The following is a 17,337-nucleotide window of genomic DNA, read 5'->3' on the forward strand; positions in this document are numbered from 1 at the left end:
AAGAATTTTCATTTGTTAGTACAGAAAACATAGAGATAAACTTGTCATTTAACTATTGAGATCAATCCCTGATTTAAAATAACTCAGCAAGCCTAAGATTATAATTCAGACACAGAAGATCTTCCATTCACATTTGCTGAAAAATTTGTTCCTATTCTGGGTTGGATGTAAAGTGATCTGTACAGCATTGCAGCAACATGTTGCATCAGTTTATAGAGTAGACAATAGCAGCTCCCTGTGGAATGACCTCTTCACAGGTCACAGAGTATGCTCAGTATTATATAGTATTTATCTCAAGGGGACAGACTCTGTAAAGCATGTCACTAAATGCTGTTTAAACAGCTAAGGCAAGATGGCAGCCCCCATAACAACAAGAAATAAAAAAAATTACCAACAGAAAATAGAAAAGGATTACTGCAGGGGTCCCGATTAGCTTAAACGCCGCAATCGCTGTGCATCACAGCGTTTAAGGGGGTTAATGATAGGCAGCTGAGGGTCTAAGGGCTGTAATGTGTGCAGGGCAGATTGCATTGAAACAGCCGTGCACACAAGGCCGCTTCTTCCACACAACACACTGTATTCTCTCCCTGTAACACCACACAGCACGCTGTATTCTCTACCTGTAACACCACACTGTATTCTCTACCTGTAACACCACACAGCAGGCTGTTTCTCTACCTGTATTACCACACAGCACACTATATTCTCTCCCTGTAACACCACACAGCACACTGTATTCTCTACCTGTAACACCACACAGCACGCTGTATTCTCTACCTGTAACACCACACAGCACGCTGTATTCTCTAATAACACCACACAGCACGCTGTATTCTCTACCTGTAACAGCACACTGTATTCTCTACCTGTAACACCACACAGCACACTGTATTCTCTCCCTGTAACACCACACAGCACACTGTATTCTCTACCTGTAACACCACACAGCACGCTGTATTCTCTCCCTGTAACAGCACACTGTATTCTCTACTTGTAACACTACACAGCACGCTGTATTCTCTACCTGTAACGCTGATATTGGAATAAAGTAAAGAACTTTTTGATATATTTTTTTTTCTTTTAATTTCCATGCACTTATTATGATCAAGCATCTGTTATCTTTGAAGTTAAAGGAGAAGTCCAGCCAAAATTACTTTTTTATATGTTATTACTTATGGAAAGTTATACAATTTTCTAATGTACATTAATTATGGGAAATGCTCATATGCTGCTATTTCCCTTAATTTAGTGTATCAGGAAGTGTTAGAATTATCTCTGAAGCAGTGACGTCACGACGAAAGGTGTAATTCCTATGGAGTGTCCAGCAGGGGGCGCTCTCTATATAGAAGTAAATGAGTACCATTGACTTCTATATATATAGTGCGCCCTTGCTGGACACTCCATAGGAATTACAGTGTATGTAATGTAATGTTATGCACTGTACTTTTGTGACTTCATGAATACATTGTGTTCTTGCTCCCCAAAGTATCCCATAAATGTATTCAATGAATACATTTGCTGGGCACCGAGCAGGGAGGGAGAGAGGTGCCATCTACCTCCCCCCTCCCCGCTCTGTGCTGGGAACATATACAGATAATGGGGGAGTAGTACCACCGCCCGCGCTGCCGCTCACACAGGGGCTGCTTTTCATGCCCCCCGCCGCTCCCCCTCCTCCTCCTGAAACTTACTATCGCGCCTCTCCTCACTACCCGCCCGCCCGCACTCCCGTCCACACTCCCGCCCGTCCGCACTCCCCGTTCCTCACACTATCTGGCCGCCGCTCTCTGCTCTTGCATGCCGGCCGCGTCAGCCCGCCACCACCCCGGCCGGGCACACCAGGAAGCACCGTGCTCCCGGCCGGGGTGGGGGCGGGCTGACGCGGCCGGCATGCAAGAGCAGAGAGCGGCGGCCAGTGCGAACGAGCGGGCGAGCGGAAGTCAGTGGCCGGCCGGATAGCAAGGAGCGCCGCGGGCGGCGGGGAATCAGCGATAGTAAGTTTGATGCCGGGAGGAGGGGGAGCGGCGGGGGGCATGAAAAGCAGCCCCTGTGTGAGCGGTGGCGGTGATAGGGATAGCAAGAGGTACTACTCCCCCATTATCTGCAGATAATGGGGGAGTAGTACTTTCTATATGTTCCCAGCACCGAGCGGGGAGGGGGAGGTGGATGGCTCTCCCTCCCTGCTCGGTGCCCAGCAAATGTATTCATTGAATACATTTATGGGATACTTTGGGGAGCAAGGACACTTGCTCCCCAAAGTATTCCATAAATGTATTCATGAAGTCACAAAAGTACAGTGCATAACATTACATTACATACACTGTAATTCCTATGGAGTGTCCAGCAGGGGCGCACTATATATAGAAGTCAATGGTACTCATTTACTTCTATATAGAGAGCGCCCCCTGCTGGACACTCCATAGAAATTACACCTTTCGTCGTGACGTCACTGCTTCAGAGATAATTCTAACACTTCCTGATACACTAAATTAAGGGAAATAGCAGTATATGAGCATTTCCCATAATGTACATTAGAAAATGTATAACTTTCCATAAGTAATAACATATAAAAAAGTAATTTTGGCCGGACTTTTTCCCACAAGAAGGCTCTGATCCTCTCCGCCGTTTAGCATCATTTACTTGTGTTACTGCATCATTTTTGTGAATACACTGCAGTACGGCAGTGACACTTCAACATGTGTGAACACAGCCCTAATTTCACTGCACACTTCTGCACAGTTAGAGAAATCAGTGCAACACCTGCTTCTGGCCGGTCAGAGATGGTGAATCACTCAGGGGATTGGGTGATCCAGCCAAGCCTCCTGGGACATCACGCCCTGCCCCCTGTCTGCATCATCAGCCTGATCTCGGCAAACACACACAATGTGAGACAGAGGCATGGAAGATTTGTCTCCTAAGGGGGGAATAGCAGAAGGAGCAGGAGACAATGTGGATTTGCACAGGGGCCATTTTTTTTCACTTCCTGGATTTCTATCCGCTACCAGTGTGGCAGAACCGTACAGATACGATAATACATTGTATAGACACATATATTTTAACTAGAAAATAGAAAACAAGATTTTCTTATCTGGGGTTCCCCTTTAACCCTCTGTGATGCCCCTTGTACCTGATGTGAATCCGAAGTGATGCTCGGTAGCCAGAGTTAACCCCCAGTAATGCCCCTGGTAGCTGTAGTTAACCCCTTATTGATGTCCCTGGTAGTCTAGTTAATCCCCAGTGATGCCTCTAGTAGTCAACGTTAACCCCCAGTGATGCTCCTGCTGGTCATAGTTAACCCCCCAGTGATGCTCCTGCTGGTCATAGTTAACCCCCCAGTGATGCCCCTGCTAGTCATAGTTAACCCCCAGTGATGCCCCTGCTGGTCATAGTTAACCCCCCAGTGATGCCCCTGCTGGTCATAGTTAACCCCCAGTGATGCCGTGGTAGTCTACTTAACCCCCAGTCATGTCCCTGGTAGTGTACTTAGCCCCCACTGTCTGTCCCAAATAAAAAAATAAACATCCCACTCACCTTTCCTCCGCTTCCCTGCTGCCCGGGTCCTCCTCTCTCCCCTAGCCTGTGCCGGTCTTCTCCTGCAGACGGAGCACGATGAAATGAAAGACAGAAGATGTGCGCACATGGAGACAGAAGATGTGCGTACATGGAGACAGAACATGTGCACCGCTCTGGTGGGGAAGGAGCCGGCGGCGAGCCGCTGGCCGCATTGGGAGGTCTCAGGGGCCGGATGTGGGCCGGAAGTTCCCCACCCCTGGTCTAGAACATGAAAACCCAAGCAGTCATAGACTAATATGTTTGTAATTGGAGGCCAAGATGGACACCAGAGCTCTAAGTTAAGTACCCCTGGTGTCGATATTTGGGTACTACAACAAACACATTTTATAATTTCAATTAAAGACAGACATGCCACTATGTAACAGTAACACAGCATTCACCTCATCTGACATAATCTAAAGCAAGAATGTTGGTGACAAATTAAGATAGATTCGATACTGCAAACAAACTAGCCCTTGGCTAAAGATGTACTCATTTCTCATACTGTAATAAAAAAAAATTGGAGTTGACCTAAGATATACTGTCAGACAGCATTTCAAAAGCCACAAGATTCTTGTGGACTATCCTGTGTTGACAGTGTAAAAAATGAGTAAGGATAACCTCTGCCATATCCAGGAGTAGGACTTTAGGGTTCACACTAGTTTTGTGCCAAACAGCCATTAATCATAGCCATAAAAACATACTGCATTGTTTGACATGGTTAAGCAATTCCATAGTGTGGATTATGGAATACTCCAGGATACTTTTTTTTTTTTTTGTTGGCCTGCACTAGCATGCAAGAGCTCTTCTGTACTTGAGTTTGCATTACATTTTTATCCTGTAGGTGGCAGCCAAGTTTTGTATTTCACATTTAGACATTGAACAAAAATAAGAGTTCGTATTAATGTAGTCTATTGTATTAGTAGGGTCTATTTAAATGAAGCCACCTATCTTAAGGCTAGGGGCACACTATGTAAAAATGATGTTTTTCATAGCAACGGATGTCATTGTGCAAATAATGTCTGTTATTTTGAAATAAGGAACATTATTTACATATTGTGAACCAAGCCTTAGATTGTTTGTTTTATAAGACCAAATCAATTACATTTATTCATGCTGTATTGAATAGAGTAGTTAACAATACTTTTAAAATCTGGGTATCTCACTAAAATGAAAAAAAAAAAATTATATAATTGGCTATAATGTTCATACATGAGCTAATAGGAGTTTTTGGATGCGGCTAAGAGGCTGCAAATATACTTAGTCCTGGGTTATATCAGTTCTGTCATTTCTGATCTTAAAAAATCCCAGAAATGCCCAAATATCTGCTGTACACTTGCCCAGTATAGCACAGCTGTGTTAGCATGTAGGAGCAACTGCCAGTGGTGAGCACAATTCCAGAATGAAGCCTGAGGACTCATTAAATTCTTTGTATAACTTTTTAAATATCTTGCAGTAACCCTGTATTCCAATCAGCACGACTGTCCTTCTATCTCTTTCTAATCTCACAAAGCACTCACTAACCTTTTGCAGATTCTTTACATCCCTGGACGGAAATTACAAGTTTATCCAGTGCTACCTGTGGTGCCGAATCCCTTCTTAAGTACTTTTATGTGTAGCCTCATGTCTTGTAATGATCTCATGCTCTAGTGATTTTTACCTTTGACCAGATGTTTAATGTATGAAGTCTATAATACAGTGTAAGTCATGCAGCTTGATTGCAAACTTTAGTTAACCTCTTGACAAGTATAGCGGCTTACTGACAGCTGTAGTCAAAACCTACATTGGGAAAGTGTAACTAACTCATTCAGTTAAATATTCTGAAGCATGGCCCTGAAAGCGTGTAAGGCTGCTATTTACATTTTAAAGGAGAAGTCCGGTGAAAATTTTTATTAAAGTATTGTATTGCCCCCCAAAAGTTATAAAAAAAAAATCACCAATATGCACTTATTACGGAAAATGCACATAAAGTGCTTTTTTTTCCTGCACTTACTACTGCATCAAGGCTTCACTTCCTGGATAAAATGGTGATGTCACGACCCGACTCCCAGAGCTGGAGAGGATGATGGCAGAGGGACACTGAGGGACAGAGGGCACTGGAGGAACATTGAGCATCCCTCTGCCATCATCCTCTCCAGCAGCCAAAGCCCCCACACCTCTTGGAGTCGGCTTGTGACACCACCATTTTATCCAGGAAGTGAAGCCTTGATGCAGTAGTAAGTGCAGGGAAAGCACTTTATAAGCATTTCCTGTAATAAGTGTTTATTGGTGGTTTGTATAACTTTTGGGGGGCAATACAATACTTCAATAAAACTTTTCACCGGAAGTCTCCTTTAAGTATATTACATTGCTGGTATATGTCTGGATACTGGCAAATTATATATATATATATATATATATATATATATATATATATATATATATATATATACACATACATACATACATACACATAGCGGCATACCATTGACTTAAATGAAAATGTAACATTGTGCCCTTATCATGGGATAAAGGATGTCTGATTGCACTTTGACACTCTGTTCTAAAGCCCCTATTACACGGGGTGATTCAGAGGAGCAAAAGAGCGCCAACCTGTCAGGTCAGCACTCACTTGCTCCTGACAGTGCAGGCAGAACATCTAGGGATCTTCTAGGGATGCTTAACCCCTCAACGACATCGGGCGTAAGTGTACGCCCCCGCAGGGTGGGCTTTAACGCAAACAGGCATACACTTACGCCCGAAGTTTCCCCCGATCGCTGTGTGTTCACACACAGCGTTCGGGGAAGATGGCCTGCTATAATGTATGTAACGGAGGGCCTTGTTGCATTTAAAAGGCCTCTGTGTTGCCAAGACAGTTGAACCCCCCACAAGTGACCCCATTATGGAAACTACACCCCTCAAGAAATGTAACAAGGGGTGTAGTGAGCATATGGACCCCACTGGTGACGAGCACAAATGTGGAACAATGTGGCGTGAAAATGAAATATTAAATTTTTTACACTATAATTTTGGTTGGTTTAGCACAAAAATGTGTAGAGCAATTCTCCCCGAGTCCGTAAGTACCCCACATGTGGACATAAAGCGCCATGTGGGCGCAGGGCAAGCCTCCGAAGGAAAGGAGCGCCATTTGGATTTTGGAGGCTGGATTTGGCCAGAATGGATGATGAACGCCATGTCGCATTTACAGAGCCGTCGTGCTGCCAAGACAGTGAAAATCCCCCACAAATGACCCCATTCTGGAAACTACACCCCTCAAGGAATCTAACAAGGGCTGCAATTAGGATATGCAATTTTCCCTTTCACGTTACATTGTTCCACATTTCTGCCCAGTACACCCCTTTTTACATTCCTGGAGGGGTGTAGTTTTCAGAATGTGGTCACTTCTGGGGGGTTTCAAGTGTTTTGGCAATACGAGGGCTCTGTAAATGCGACATGACCCTTAAAATCCATTGCAGTGAAATCCAGCTTCCGAAAGCCAATTGGCGCTCCTTACCCATGGAGGCTCATCCTGCGCCAACTTGGCACTTTATGCCCACATGTGGGGTATTTCCGTACTCTGTAGAAACTGCGCTACACGTTTGGTGTTTTTTTTTTTCCTTTTATCCCCTTGTAAAAATGAAAAATTGAAGGCTAGAACAACGTTTTAGTGTAAAAAATAGAATTTTTCCTTTTTTACACCACATTGTTCTGAAAATCTGTGAAGCACCTGTGGGGTCCAGATGCTCACCGCACCCCTTGTTACATTCCTTGAGGGGTGTAGTTTTCTAAATGGTGTCCCTTTTAGGGGTGTTTTTTAGGTTTTGGCACCCCAGAGCCTCTGGCAACCTGAAGTGGTACAGTCAAAAAGGACCAAATATAACGGAGGCGTTGAAATTCACTAGGCGCTCTTATATATCTGAGGCTTGTGGTTGCGTCAAATAGCGCAATAGGGCCACATATGGGGTATTTCTATAAACTGCAGAAATGGGGCAATAAATATTGGGGTGCATTTCTCTGCTAATAGGTTTACAATTATGAAAAATATTGGATTACAATAAAATCTCTGCACAGAAAATTTTAATTTTCAAATTTCTTACACACTTGGCTTTTCTTTCTGTGACTCCTCTAAAGGGTTAAAAAACTTTCTGCATGTGCTTTTGAAGAGTTTGGGGGGTGCAGATTCTGAAATGGGGTGCTTTGTGGGTCTTTCTAACATACAGTCCCCTCAAATACACTTTGAACCTGAACAGGTCCCTAAAAATATCTGATTTTGAAATTTTACGGACAATTTGGAAAATTGCTGCTAATGTTTTAAGCTTTCTATTGTCTAAAAAAATGAAAGAAAGTTTAATAAATGCTGCCAACATAAAGTAGACATGTTGCTAATGCTATTTAATATATAATTTATGTGGCATAACCCTTTTCTGTATAAGCAGAAAAGTTCCAACGTTGGAAAAATGCATTTTTTTCACGTTATTTAGTTTTCTTCATAAAGATTCATTATAAGTATCGACTCCAATTTACCAGAAATGTAAAGTGCCATATGTCACGAGAAAATAATCTCATAAAATTTGTCTCTGTCCTTAAGGCCATTTCAGGCCCTTATATTTAAGGGGTTAAAGTGACAGTGACAATTCCCACCGGGATCCCGCTGCACCCCTGGCGGGCTCTCCCGGCACCCCAGTGTGCCGCGGCACCCCGGTTGGGAAACGCTGCAGTAGAGTCTATCTCCTATACTTTAATAGAACATTCACTTGAACATGCAAGCTTGGTATTTTAAAGCAATACCTTATTAATAATAATAATTTTTAATAATCTCGTGCCAACAGATTCTGCAGTACTTTACAATTCTGGGGTACATACATAGACAAAAATCAGACATTACAGAGAGATACATATAATTATGCAAAGTGATTAGAGTGGAGCGCCCCTGTTCCTCTTTGTCTAATATAGCATGTTACCAGTGTCGTGTGATGCACAAAAGTTATTGGTAAGTGCCATTCATCTGTTTGTTTTTTTATCTGCACTAATGTAAATACAGATAATTATTCATACTTGAGTGAGAGCCCTGCTCACATGCATGAACTTACAGACTATTGGGAGGGGACCTTAATGACGATAATAAGTTTTACATACCACCATATAGGCACCACTGTGCTAAATCAGCTGATGTGGTCCGTTTTTAATTGAGTTGAACAGTTCTTGTGAGCCTGGCTGGTATTCAGAAATGCAGATGAGGTATGCAATGCACTGGATACAGGCCCGGCACCCCCAGTGCAAAGATATCTCCTCCACCCAGGAGTATTGTGCTTTCTCTGCTTACTAAGCCCCACCTTTAGTTTGGCCTAGCCTGGCCTGGCTCTCCGGCCTGCTCTTGAGCAACAAACTGCTCTTCACTGACATCCACAGTCCATCTCCATCGGTGCATAGAGTGAGGCATGACCCTATGCAGTAGGACTCCTATCTCGCTCTCATGATGGCGCTCGAGAATAGGCCACAGAGCCAGGCTGGGCAGAAAACTAAAAGCAGGGCTTAATAAGAAGAGAAAGCATGAGTGAGTGGAGGAGAAATCTTTGCATTGGGGGCGCGAGGCTCTTCTCCAGTGCATAACGGAATTCATTTGCATTTCTGAATGGAGGCAAAGATCACAGGAAACGGCTGACTTATTAAAAAAAAGGACCACATCAGTGCAGCGATGCCAATAAGGTGGTATGTAAAACTTCCTATTGTCATTAAGGTGGTACATTCACTTTAACCCCTTCAAGACCAAGCCCATGGATGCCCAAATGTCCGGGTCAAATAAATGTTCCTCCCCGCTTTCTAAGAGCCATAGCGCTTTTTTTTCCCCCACCTACAGGGATGGGTGGGGTGTAATTTTTTGCGCCATGATCTCTAGCTTTTATTAATATCATAATGATGTAACAGAAATATTTTTGATCGCTTTTTATTTTTTTCTGATATATAATTTTAAAAAATCCGCAATCTTGGTGTTACCCGTTTATGCCGTTCTCCGTGCGGGAACAATAATGTTATATTTTGATCGATCGGACAATTCCGCACGCTGCGATATACAATCTGTTTATTTTTAAAATATTTTTAGTTTTATAATGGGCAAGGGGGTATTTTATTGGGTTTATAAGTGGTTTTTTAATACTTTTTAAAACTTTTTATTACACTTTTTTTAAACACTTTTTTTCATTGTAAAACATGCAATCAATAGATTGCATATACTGATCTATGCTATGCTATGCCATAGCATAACATAGACCAGTGTTATTGGCGATCTATGCATAGAGCCTGCCTGAGAGCAGACTCTATCCATAGATGGCCGATCCGAAAGGACATCCCGATCACTCAGTGACAGGAGCTTGTCCTGTCACTGAGTACCTTAAATGCCACTATTGCTATAGATTGCAGCGTTTAAGGGGTTAATGAGAGGCCGCTGCAGGATTGCAGCTGCCTCTCATTATCCTCAGCTTCCAGGACACTGATGTGTGCATCGGTCTCACTGCAGCGGTCCCGCACTCATCAAACCCCTTCAGTGTCAGGAATGTGTATACTACTGCACAGGGTATGTGCAGTAGGAAAGTATATCTACGTATTACTGACGTGAAGGGGTTAAAGTAGAATGGACACCTCTTTTAGAATTATTTCACTACATTTCCAATGTATCTTAGGTCAGTAGTACCCAAAATGAGCTTGCAAGAACATGCAGATTAGTGGTGGCTCCACTAAATAGGAATCCATAAAAAAAACATTCAGGGTGCCTTCACACGTACCAAATTCGCAGCGGATTTCACGTTTGCTGCAAATCCTGGTACAGTGAAGTTGAATGGGATTACATACCCTCAGTGCCGTGCACTGATTGGCTGATGGGGACCGACGGGAGCTGGGAGCCTCACACGCAGCCGCGGCGCTGAGCAGGTATGTATGCTCTGGGCACGGGCTGCGGGAGGTTAAAGGGGCTGGGTTACATACTGGCAGCAAAATGAAAATTCTGCTGTGAGTACATAACCCCATTCAACGTCACTGTACCAGGACTCGCAGCAGATTTCGCTGCAAACTCACAGCGTGAAAGCTACCCTTATACAGGCTGTGAATAATGTCAAGGAGGCAGGGCTTATTGTCTCCTGAGTCCTTGCAACAATGCATCTCACTGCAAAGTGCATGTCGCTGATTATGCAAAGGGTTGGACATACAGCACAGTGGGGCGTAGCAGTGCTAGGGATGAGAAAATTAAAGACCCCTTCTCTTTGACACTTTTTAGGGCCTAAATAAAGGCACTTTTTAATTAAAATATAAACACAGACACAGGCAACAACGGTATGTTTGGATGCTTTTATTGATATCTATAAAGTGGTGCTGTCAGTTTGGTAGGTGGTCAGGAAGTGATTTGCTTTAATGAATTGTCTATAAAGTCTTTGTTTTATTGGGATGATTGAGGCTTAGCTGATGTTTTTTTTTTTAATCATTTTTTACATACAATAGAAGCTGTATTATGCACCACCTGTATAGATATAGATTGTATATTCTACTGCCTCTCGTTTTGAGGCTACCAGTGTATCATAGTAAGGCAGGTTGAAGTGACCTTGCCTATCACCAGCCAAGATACAAAAATATATGCAGCAGGGCCGAAGAGAGGACAACAGGCTGAAGACATGACTGAGGAGCAAATTCAATAAGTAACTCCTGCTGTCACTATTATTGGGTGATTTGAACATCTAAAAAGGAGAGTGGAAAAAAAATTTATAGCAGTATCCTCTGTGCACCACATGTACCTGCCATGGTCCCCTGGGAGATCATTCAGGCTGTACAGAAAAATAAATCCCATATTGAAAGTTTTGTTTTTACTTTAGTCTTAGAAAAGATTAATTGGTTATAATAAAGTACAGCTTCTGTCATCTTGAATACATTTTTGTCAAGCTTATTAATTTTCAGTGTGGTCACAATATATTGATGTATCAATTGATATTCAGGGCTGAAAGCTAACCAGTGAAACAACTGGCCTCAGTACATTAAATAATAAAAATCTTAGAATTGCCCCTACACAGTCAGATCATTTATTTTCTTATCCCACCGCTGAAAAATGAAAACCAGACTCCATTGGGCAACATCTGATCTGTGTTTGTTTTCATGCACGGAGCCCAGTCTGGTGAAGGCTTCTTTTTCCACTTACAGATGCAGACAATTTTGGACTTCAGGACAAGGCTTTATTTTTCAGATCTGAACTGTCGTGGTAGTTACTGTTGAGTGAACCTGTCAAACTTTTTGCATTCGTCAACGTTATCTGAACCCAAACGCTTATAGGTGAGATCAGTGGCGTCGCTAGGCTTAATCATTCGGGGCCCAAGCCCTGAATGATTTCAGCCTACCCCCGAAAGTCTTTTTGATGCCGCCAGCACCGAAATAACAGCAGCCGGGGTCTGTGATACATCACTATCAGTGGCCCCAGGTTGCTGTTACTTCAGCACTGGCGGGCCGCGGGAGCGGGATCAGCCGGCGTCACTTAGTGCCGTCGTATGTCTGGACGCCATCGTGACGTCATCACCCTGCTCTTGATTGGACGGAGGCCCGCAGTGGACGGCCGCATGCTCTGGCCCCGCCTCTCTCCAGCGCTCCGTGATGTCCACAAGTAGCTGTAGCGGCATCAGGCTTCTCCCGCGCCGCGCTTCTTTACCTCAGGCTGCTGCACGGGGGTGAGTATTGTAACCCCCAGGGGAGTTACTGTGTGTGTTTGGGCAGGGGGATGGCGGTCTGCAGGGATAGTGTGTGTAGGAGGAGGAGGATGGGAGTAGTGTGTGTAGGAGGAGGAGGATGGGAGTCGTGTGTGTGTGTAGGAGGAGGAGGATGGGGGTAGTGTGTGTGTGTAGGAGGAGGATGGGGGTAGTGTGTGTGTAGGAGGAGGATAGGAGTAGTGTGTGTGTAGGAGGAGGAGGATGGGAGTAGTGTGTGTGTAGGAGTAGGAGGATGGGGGTAGTGTGTGTGTGTGTAGGAGGAGGATGGGGGTAGTGTGTGTAGGAGGAGGAGGATGGGAGTAGTGTGTGTGTAGGAGGAGGAGGAGGATGGGAGTATGTGTGTGTGTAGGAGGAGGAGGAGGATGGGAGTAGTGTGTGTGTGTAGGAGGAGGATGGGAGTAGTGTGTGTGTGTGTGTAGGAGGAGGATGGGAGTAGTGTGTGTGTAGGAGGAGGATGGGGGTAGTGTGTGTAGGAGGAGGAGGATGGGAGTAGTGTGTGTGTGTAGGAGGAGGATGGGGGTAGTGTGTGTGTGTGTAGGAGGAGGATGGGAGTAGTGTGTGTGTAGGAGGAGGAGGATGGGGGTAGTGTGTGTAGGAGGAGGAGGATGGGGTAGTGTGTGTGTAGGAGGAGGAGGATGGGGTAGTGTGTGTGTGTAGGAGGAGGAGGATGGGAGTAGTGTGTGTGTGTGTGTGTGTAGGAGGAGGAGGATGGGAGTAGTGTGTGTGTGTGTAGGAGGAGGAGGATGGGGGTAGTGTGTGTGTGTGTAGGAGGAGGAGGAGGATGATGGGGGTAGTGTGTGTGTGTAGGAGGAGGAGGAGGATGGGGTAGTGTGTGTGTGTAAGAGGTGGATGGGGTAGTGTGTGTGTGTGTAAGAGGAGGAGGATGGGGGTAGTGTGTGTATAGGGGGAGGAGGATGGGGGTAGTGTGTGTGTGTGTAGGGGGAGGAGGATGGGGGTAGTGTGTGGATGGGTTAGATGGGGGTAGTGGGGTCAGATGGGGTAGTGTGTAGGGGGGCAGGTTTATTACTATGGTGGGTACAGTAGGTGCTATATTACTATATAGGGACATAGCAGTGGGGGGCATTTTTACTATGGGGACACAGCAGGGGGCAATATTACTATATTTGGGTGCAGAGCAGGAAACATTACTACTATATGAGGGGCACAGCAGGAGGTAGTATTACTATGTGGGGCGCAGCAGGAGACATTATTACTATATGAAAGCACAGCAGGGGACATTATTACTATATGGAGGCGCAGCAGGAGATATTACTACTATATGAGGGGCACAGCAGGAGGTAGTATTACTATATAGGGGCACGGCAGGAGGTATTGTTACTATATGGGGCACAGCAGGGGACATTATTACTATATTTGGGTGCAGAGCAGAGACATTATTACTATATGGTGGGCACAGCATTAGACATTACTATATGGGAGCAAAGCAGGGGACATAATTACTATATGGGGGCACAGTAGGGGCTTTTAACAAAGTGGAATAGCACAGCAAGGAGCATTATTACTGTATTTGGGTGCACAGCAGGGGGGCTATTCTATATAGGGAGGATGCTGAGCAGGGGGGCTATTCTATATAGGGATGCGGCATAACGGGGGGGGGGGGGCTATTCTATATGGGGATGCTGCACAACAGGGGGAGCTATTCGATATTGGGATGCTGCACAGCAGAGGGGATGCTGCACAACAGGGGGTATTCTGTATGAGGATGCTGAACAGCAGAGGGTATGCTATATGGTAATGCTGCACAACAGGTGGTATTCTACATGGTAATGCTGCACAGCAGGAGGGAAGTTCTATATGGTGATGTTGCACAGCAGGGGCGATATTCCATATGGGGATGCTGCACAGCAGAGGGGGGAATATACTTTATTGGGTCTGATGCATGGGGGGCATATACTTTATAGTGTGTGTTGCACAGGAGGCCATATACTACATGAGGACTGCTGCATGGGAACCTATACTATTTGGAGGCACAAGGTAGCACAGGTAGGGCATATAGGGCACAGAGGAGACCTAATCACTGTGTGTGCTGGAGCAAGGAGCCTAAAATGTTTTTCCTGGCAGATTCTGGAGAGAAGGGTTATGGCTTGGGCCGAATGGAAAAGAAAGAGAAACGTGAGTGACTCTGATCAGAGAAGATGTCAACTGTGAGTCACAATTTCAAATACTAGCCTATGTGATTGTCTGTTTAAAAATAAAAAAAAGACATATGTGTGTGTGACGTCACTGCAGAAGTCAACTCGGGGCCCATGCCCTGGATGTTTTAGGACCCTAGCAACGCCCCTGGGTGAGATACTTTGTGGTATTTGCGCAGTAATGGCTTTCTTTTGGTGACTCTACCATGCATCCCATCCCAAGTACCTTCTTATTGTACATCTTGAAACAACCAGACTGCTTCTTTTCAGAGAGTCCTGTATTTCAGCTGATGTTGTTTGGTTTTTTTTCTTTGCATCCCGAACAATTTTCCTGGACTATGGTTTGGTTTTTACAGAGCCTCTGATTTTCCATTTGTTATACACATTTAAACACTGCTGACTGGCATTATCAATTCCTTTGATATCAGAACAAAGTGAAGGTTCTGGAGTGGCCATCTCAGTCTCCTGATCACAATATCATTGAGCTTCTCTGTGAAGATCTCAAGTGAGCAATTAATGCAAGACAGCCCAGGAATTTACAGGAACTCAGGGTTTTTTTTCCCAAGAAGAATGGGCAGCTTTACCATCTGAGAAAATAAAGAGCTTCACCCACATCTACCACAAAACACTTCAATCTGTGATTTATGTTAGAGGGGGCAATACACAATATTAAGAACTGGGGTATGTGAACTTTTGATTAGGGTCATTTGGATGTTTTTGGTTGTCATTATGATTAGGGATGGTCCGAACCCTCCGAGTTTCGGGTTCTTATGAACCCGAACGCTCGGCATCAGATTCCCGCTGTCTGCCCGCTCCGTGGAGTGGGTGGATACAGCGGGAGGACCGCCTGGAAAACTGGGATACAGCCTATGGCTATGGCTGTATCCCAGTTTTCCAGGCGGTCCTCCCGCTGGATCCACCCACTGCACGGAGCGGGCAGACAGCGGGAATCATTATCGAGAGTTCGGGTTCGTACAAACCTGAACCGAACTCGGTTTGAACCATCCCTAATCATGATTTAAAAAGCGATAACACAGTAGTGTGACAATAAATGGCTTCACCCAACCACTAACCATGAGTGGGAAAAATAGTTTGTGTTATGATTCATATTCAATGAAAAAAGGACAAGAAAGCTAAAACTCTGCCGGGGTATGTAAACTTTTGCGCACAACTGTATGTAACAATAGGAAAGCTTTATATCTTGTTATGTTATATTGATGGTCATTGATCCCATGAAGCCTGGACTGTCGAATTGCTAGACAGTGTAAAGTTACAGTGGCCCAGGTTGTTTACAAATCTTTATACTGTTTAAAGTTAATGCCATGTATTAGTTGGCTTACTTTTACACTATCATGGTGCTGCACATAAACCACGCTTCTTTTAAATACTACCACACCCACTTTCCACTAAGGTTTGCCACCATTAAGTATGTGGAGCAAGTCATGTAAGCCAGTTTTTTTTTGTGCAAACCATCCATAAATTCCTCGCCAGTTTGTCAAAACTTGCTTTTTCTACTAAAAAATTTTGTTGCTTGTGATTGATTTATTTATTTGTGGATAGAAGATCTTGTACAGGTTATATTTATTGTAATTACAGTATTTTCCTGTGTATGACTACTTTTTAACCCAGGAAAACCTTCTCAAAAGTCAGGGGTCGTCTTATAGGGCAGGTGCTGCAAAACTTCGGAACAGGACTAGAGAATCTACATTCCCCGAATATGGTGGGGGGAGCTCAAGGATGGCTGCACCCCCCCCCCCCCCCGCTGCGGTGACCGTATGAAAGGTGGAGCACGCTGCAGGCATGCGGGGTATGAAAAAAAGAGATACGGTAGAGTGGTGCTGTGCCTAGAAAAACACACCTCTTTCACCTGTCTAGCCCATCCTTGTATCCTACCACTATTACTGTACCTCTCTGCATCTCAGATCTCCCTGCTGTCTAATGTTTATATTAATTTTTATTTTGCGTTGGAAGAGGGGTAGTCTTATACTGCAAGTATATCCCAAACTCTCTATTTTAACTGGAAAAGTTGGGGGTCGTCCTATATGCTGGAAAATATGGTATGCTGTCTTAATGTATCATAAAATAAAAATGTCAAGTTGGCAACCCTGGCGCCCACAGTTTTATTATCTCTTCCCATGATGTATATGTGCATGTCGATGTAGGCGCTTAAGACTGCCTCTGCAATCCTACAAGTGATATCACGTCATATTAACTTATGGATATGCTTGTGCTTCATTTTACAGGATTAAAATTCACTTGTATTTAGCTGTGATTTCAAATCATCATTACATTTATTTAACTCAGGAAGAAACTTAGATATTTGATCTCTGTACATTTAACAATGCATTACATGAAATTCCTATGCAGCTTTTGAAGTAACCCTTAATTGCAACCATGTCACTAATAAGCGTGCTGATGAACTACATCCTGTATTTTACTGTGCTCTACTGTTATGTGTGCAAGTTCTTTTTTTATTTCCTGTGTTCCCATAACTTTACCATTAACCTTTTACTCAATTTCCTGGTGGTCTAACTTAAAAGACCACATCATTAAGAAATGACCATTTGTTATCATGCTATCTCAGAGCTTTTTTCCTCAGTCACATAGGGGTCAAAACACAATAGATTTAGAAGATTTATCAATGCCTGTGCTCCTCATGATACATTTTGCGCATGTACCAGATATTTTTGTGTGGCACAAGAAAAGCTTGTTAGTGCAAAAAAACTAAAACTAAAAATTGCACTAGTGACGCATCCCCCCCCCCCCCCCCCCAAAGTGTCTGTGAATTTTTCAGCTGTTTGCATGCCAAATTGTGGCCATATTTAGACATTTAACTTTTTATGTAATTCGGGATACATTTGTGGCCATAAACTGCCTATGTCCCACATGACAATAGCTGTTTTTTGGCTATAGCTGGAGCC

This window comes from Dendropsophus ebraccatus, chromosome 1 (assembly GCF_027789765.1).
Source record: "Dendropsophus ebraccatus isolate aDenEbr1 chromosome 1, aDenEbr1.pat, whole genome shotgun sequence".
Lineage (NCBI taxonomy): Eukaryota > Metazoa > Chordata > Amphibia > Anura > Hylidae > Dendropsophus > Dendropsophus ebraccatus.